Below are 6,770 nucleotides of genomic sequence, written 5' to 3' on the forward strand. Positions count from 1 at the left end.
TAATTGATAATTACTCCATTTACCCTCCATTTTTGCTATTTACATTAGGTACCCCTAAATTAATTTTTCATTATATTTTCCAAGTGTAATATTATTTATTTTTAATGGACATTTACGTCAAAAGACAACTCGGGATGTCAAATGACCACAATGCCCCTGTTCGGGTTACATTCTCGATTTTTCGGTAACACCGGGTTTTGTCCATTTTTCAATTTCTCACTTTTCTTTGTATTAATTATTTAATTTTTCTTTGATATTTCTAATGGTATTTATACTTCAATAAATATTTATTTGAGTCCTAAAAATATTTTCCAGGGTTTCCCGCAGTCTAGGGCTAGTCAACGGTCCACGCCGTGACTTCCCGGTGCAGTCACCCATCGCTAGGGTTCTCGGCTCGCTTAACTTAATTGCATTTCTTTACTATTATTTTTCCTTTATTTTTCTTGTATTTTCTTTTCTTGTATTTCATTATTTTATGTCTCCTTACTCACGTTGAAGTGTAGTTCTAGGCATCCTAGCTGTCTGGACAACACTGGTCACTAGAACAGTAGATCGCACTACCGAACATAGGGGTGTTACACCTGGTACACAAATTCTACCTTTATAATATAGGCACCCATCTCCTTTCAGTTCATAATAAGTCTCCTTCCCTTCTTTAACTCTACCCATTATTGTCATCAGCTTTTAATCCTTTATTTGTGTAACACTTCTATATTCGGTAGTGCGTTCTACTGTTTCGTTGACCAGTGTCTGTCCGGACAGCTAAAATGCCTAGAACTACACTTAAATGTTAGTGAGGAGACATGAAATGATGAAATAAACAAAAATAAAATACAAGAAAAATTAAGAAAAAATAAAAGAGAGAAAATGAAACTAAGTTAAATGAGCCAGAACCGTAGCGATGGGTGACAGCACCAGAAAGTTACGGCGCAGGCAATAACTGACCTCAGGACTACAGGGAACCCTCGGAATTAAGTTTTGAGACATAATTAAAGAATTATTGAAGTATACTTGACATTAGAAATATCTAAGAAAAATTAATGAATTAGTACAAAGAAAAAACGAAAAATTGAGAAACCGACAAAAATCAGTGTTACCGAAAAATTGGGAATACAAACCGAATGGGGGCATTTTGGTCAATTGACACCTTGAGTTGCCTTTTGACCTCAATGTCCATTTAAAAATGAGAGATAGCACACTTTGAAAATGTCTTAAAAATTAAAATTGTGGTACATTATATTAAAAGTGCAAGAAATGTGGTATAAATTGAATAATTAAACTCTTAACATAAAAAATTACTTATTTGAAAGTGAGTGGACCACTAAGCACTATATAAAGCTTGAAAATTTTGAAATTCTCCACTAACATTCTGCCTTCATCTTCTTCCTCAAGAACAAGCCATGGCCAAATCCAATTTCTCCCAAAAAGCTCCCATGGCACCCTCATGACCAAGCCTAAATCTCCATGATCCGAGCTTCAATTCTTATACTTTCCTTCACTAAACTTTATACTCATACCTTGGGCAGCATATTGGGAGTAAAAAGGGAAGGATTTGAAGAAGTTTTAGCAAGCTCCAACAAGAGGTAAGTGTCTATTTTCTTCCCTTGTTTAATTAAAACTTGTGTTGAGGTTGTGAGTAGTATTTTGGGTGAAGAAATTTGAAGAAATGGTTGAGTTATGGGACTGTCCATTTTTGGTAGCCATGGAAGGTGAGTTTGCTTGATTTTTCCCTACATGTAATTGATGGAAATTAGTGTTGAATAAGACAATTTGAATTGTTAGTAAATTAATCTCCATGTATGTATTATTGAGCATTTGATTTTAGGGTTTAGAAGGGGAATTTAATAGCTTAGCAAACCGCCATTGTTGGCAGCCCTTAAACTCATGAAATTATGTATGATTTTATGAAATTATTTATGATTTTATGAAATTATTGATGAATTATGATAGTGTTGAATTGGGGGCAGTAGGTGAAATTGATATGGAAGTGTATGTGTAAGTTAAGTGTTTAAGTATATTGAACTAGAGTAGAATTAGATGTTGAACATTAATGGGTATTGTGTGCCTTGAACTCTTGATGTATTCTACCAAAAATTTCTTTGCTGTAATTGTGTTGAATATATATAGAAGTGCCATGAATAAATATTAAAGTATAGGGAGGAGGAGGATTGCCAAATTGGGAGTCTAAATTCTCTTATGTAGGTTGTGATTATTGGCAATGTATATATTAGGTTATAAGTGTAAAGTTGTGATTCCAATTGGTATAAGGTCAATTGGAGGTAAAACTAGACTCAATATGTGTAACACCCTAGGCAAATCCTACATCGACAAAACACAGGAGAGATGCTGGGTTCATAAGATGGAGGTTCGTAACCCCTATTGACGCGTTTTAAAACCGTGAGGGCTTTTGGCCCAGAGCGGACAATATCACTAGTGGGCCGGGCCATTACATTTGTGGTATCAGAGCCGCTCCGCGTGCAACCTTGAATGATGGTTTCACAAATGTAATGGCCCGGCCCACTAGTGATATTGTCCGCTCTGGGCCAAAAGCCCTCACGGTTTTAAAACGCGTCAATAGGGGTTACGAACCTCCATCTTATGAACCCAGCATCTCTCCCGTGTTTTGTCGATGTGGGATTTGCCTAGGGTGTTACAATATGGACCAACTTTCATGTAGAAAGCTTGCTAAAATTTTGTCCAGAAAAGGACTTCAAACTTGACCGAATCCAGAATTGGTAACTTGGCAAACCTGAAAATTGACCATTTGAACAGCAGTCAGTATTTTGGCCATAACTCACTCAAAACAGATCCAAATGACCTGAAATTTATATGGTTACAAAGCTTAGACATAGGGCTACAGCTTTGGTGAAGACCACCAAGTCCAGAAATGCCAATTACCAAGTCAAAATGATCGCCAAAGTTGGGTTACAAAAACTAGCCGAATTGACTTTGACCTAAAAATGACCTAAACCTTGTAATATAAGTGCAACTTGACTAGCAATAGTAAAATGACCATAACTTGGTCCATAGAACTCCAAAGGACATGAAATCAGTCCCAAAATTTCAATAAGACAAAGATCTACAATATTGGTAATTTGACCAAAACCCAAAAATCAAGGGAACTAGGTCAATTAACTTGATTAAATTGGCACACTAAATCTGGAATTAGCACATTTGACCATAAAATCTAAAAAATTTAAATAAGCATATCTCCCACTAGAAGTGTCTAATTTAAATGAGTCATACTAATTTGGAAAGGTAAGAAAGAGACCTAAAACATTGTTTTAGACAACTTCCTCAAATTATAAATGTATAATGTCAGAATTTAAGGTTAAAGCCATTAACCTAATTGAGGACCATGCCAATATAGGACCTTTGAGTCTAAGTTAACAATTTGTCTATAAAGAATTCTATAAGACTTGAAAAATGGTAAGCAAAATTTCTGGTTATCCCTAAGACATAGGGCAATAATACTTATGAAGAATGCTAGGCCTCAATGTCACACCCTACCCCTCCGTAAGGCATAACATGATCCCACAGTATACCTAATGAATTACCAACTTCGTCTCCTGATAACCCATTAAATACATTACAAGGAATTTTAAAACTTTTCTTACTTCTTTTTACAATGGTGAGCACTATTTACAGGTGTTAAAAAAAATTTTGAACTGAAGTGAAACAGCTAACACATTTGAATAATTAACAATTTCTGCAAAAATTTTGGCAGAGTGCCCTCTGTATTTTGAATAAAACAGTTCTTCAAAAACCTGTAAAAAAAAACACTTCAAATATTTGGTTCAACCCCCACACTCCAATATTCAATCAACACAATAAGTTTCTCAACAATTGTCAACTCAAATCCACAATAATTTTCAGAGTTTTCGAAAACTGAGATAAAAGAAATATATCATAACGTTTACAAACCAAAATAATTTACAAATTTAGTTTACAACTTTAATGTACAATTTTAATTTACAAATGCTCAAAACCAAGAACAATATATACATACAGTGAACATACATTACAATACAAAATACAAAATATGGTATACTCAATATACCCAATGAACTCTCACTGAAGCACTAGCAGCCTAGTTTGCTGCCCTGTCAGTCCGTCTACCTGCGACAGCAATGAAAAGCTATCGCTGAGCTAATGTCTCAGTGGTGCACAACATTAACAAAATACAACTTTAAATCACAAATCATAAGTCATATAAACAATGGATACTTAAAACCATAGTTAAATTCAAAGACAATGAATGTTAATAAGAATTTAAACTCTATTTCACAATATCACAATAAATATCAATAAATCATACACACACAGCTTAATCATGTTGCCAAAGTTCAATTCATCCCAGAAGCCGATGGCTGGTGAGGAATTCAATTCATCCCAAATGCTGATGGCTAGTGAGGAATAACATAGCTAGCTAGCAATAATATGAGTACTCATTCTATTCGTCCTCAACAGGCACACACCTCAACACTTCAGCCAGAGAGGGAATTCAATTCCTCCCACTAGACAAGCTAGCGAGGAATTCAATCAATATATATGATAGCTGTGGTTTCAAATCTTTTACAATGCTTTTCAATCAATAAGTATCTACCAAATATCATTCAAACAATTTTTCACAATTTAAAACAATGATCTACAAATAGTCATAATTTATTTCAATTGAAAATTCAAAAGAAATAACTGTTGTGCACAAACCTCTGATAATTGTCTCTTGGCCTGACTCAGTGTTTCTTTCCCCTTCCCTAAGTCTTTGCTAACTGAAACACATAATTTGAAGTGTTTCAGTACTCATTTAAACTGTCTCTAAGAATAGAGCTTAATAATTAACTTATTGAATTATATTATTTCCTTAGTCAACCTAAGATGTTGACCCTCGATGCACTCTAGGTGAATTAGGTTTTAATGTTACCAATATGTCACATTTGTAGCCTTTTAGTATTGGTACATATTACCAAATTCATTTCCATGTATGTTGTATTTTATTACAATTTATCGGATTTTGGTATACTAATTTGACCTAGTCGGATGACCTAGTTCCCTCAGTTTTCAGGTTTCGATCAAAACTACAAACTTGTAAGTCTATGTCTTATTGCACGTGGGGCAAAATTTTAGGTCATTTTGAGTTGTGTAGACCAAGTTATGGTCACTTTTGGTTCGGCCAGTTTTTGGACCTAAATTTGTGCAAGCTAATTGGCTTGGTTCTGGTCATTTATGGGCTTTGGTGCCTTCATAAGAATTATAGATATATGTCTAACTATTCATGGTAAAAATTTCAGGTCAATTGGACCTGTTTTGAGTGAGTTATGGCCAAGATACCAACTGCTGCCCAAATGGTCAATTTTCAGGCTTTCAAAGCACTAATCCGGATTTGGTCATTTTTCAAGTCACCTTCTAGGTAGAATTTTGGTAAGCTTCCTTCATGAAAGTTGGCACATTTTTTGCCTAGTTTCACCTCCAATTGGTCTCATACCAATTGGAGCCACACACTTAAGATTCTAAGCTAAAACATACACTGCCCTATTGTATATTGTTCAACCTTTACCAATTACACATCCTATGCTTACCAAGTCACTCTTCCATGCCAATTCTGGTTTGTACCATAACATTAACACATTTAGCAACTCATTGTTGGTCATTTTGGAAGCTTATAACTATTCTCAATATGCACACTATAACCCAGAATTTTCCAAGTCCAATTACAACAATTAAATACATGAATGCACCTCATTTACATGTCCAAATTCAAACCTTAATACACACATGCATGCTGCCATCCATAGCAACATAATTCAACAATATAATTCCATAAACCAAACCATGAAACAACACATTTTGATCTTCTTCATAAGGCTGCCTGTCACACCTTATCCCTGGTAAGGCATGACATGTTCCCGTAGCATACCTAAGGAATTACCGAACTCCACCTACCGATAACCCATTAGTTATGCTACAAAGGATTTTAAAACAAATCATATCTTTTTATCTCATCAATTCTTTTGTGGAAAACTGCATGAGAATAGTTAAAATTACATGTAAACATTCATTGGAAATAATGATAGACTAAATATTGCAAAAGTTACATTTTCATAAGTCTCAAAGTAAAATACAAAATAGTTATAAACTCAAAATGTGATAGCAATGCAATGCTTTTAAATACAAACTGCTCAATGTCCGTACATCCATACATATAAGTACAAAATACATCAAAAGGAAATTACAGAGGTATACCTACAATATATACCTATAAATAATGCTAAAATGTTGCTTTCAAGTCTCTCACTCGGCAGCCTTCTCCTTTCCCTTACCTGCGACAGCATAAAGAAGCTATCGCTGAGTATATCACTCAGTGGTGCACAACTAATAACTTTAAAACTCAAGGTAAAACACAATTTGTCAAAGCATAATAAATCACATTTTTCTTAAGCATGAAAACTTCACAATAGTTCTAAGTCCATAAGAGCCATTTATTGGAATAACATTTCAAAAGAGAAATCACACTTCATAAATCACAATTCACAAAGTATTAGTGTTGCCAACATCAACACACAGTTTAGGCGATGACACAAAATTTCACGATCAGTGCCGTGTTATACACCACGACAAAACAATCTCAACCTTACTAACCGTTATTAATGAGAGAAGGGCTAACTAGCTAATAAGTACTCATGTAGTCTCACCCCACTAACCGTTATTAATGGGAGACATAATCAATATCAATTATCAACCCCAACTGGGTAGTTCCGAAAGGGACTGTC

The sequence above is a fragment of the Hevea brasiliensis genome, chromosome 5 (genome assembly GCF_030052815.1).
Source record: "Hevea brasiliensis isolate MT/VB/25A 57/8 chromosome 5, ASM3005281v1, whole genome shotgun sequence".
NCBI classification, from domain to species: domain Eukaryota; kingdom Viridiplantae; phylum Streptophyta; class Magnoliopsida; order Malpighiales; family Euphorbiaceae; genus Hevea; species Hevea brasiliensis.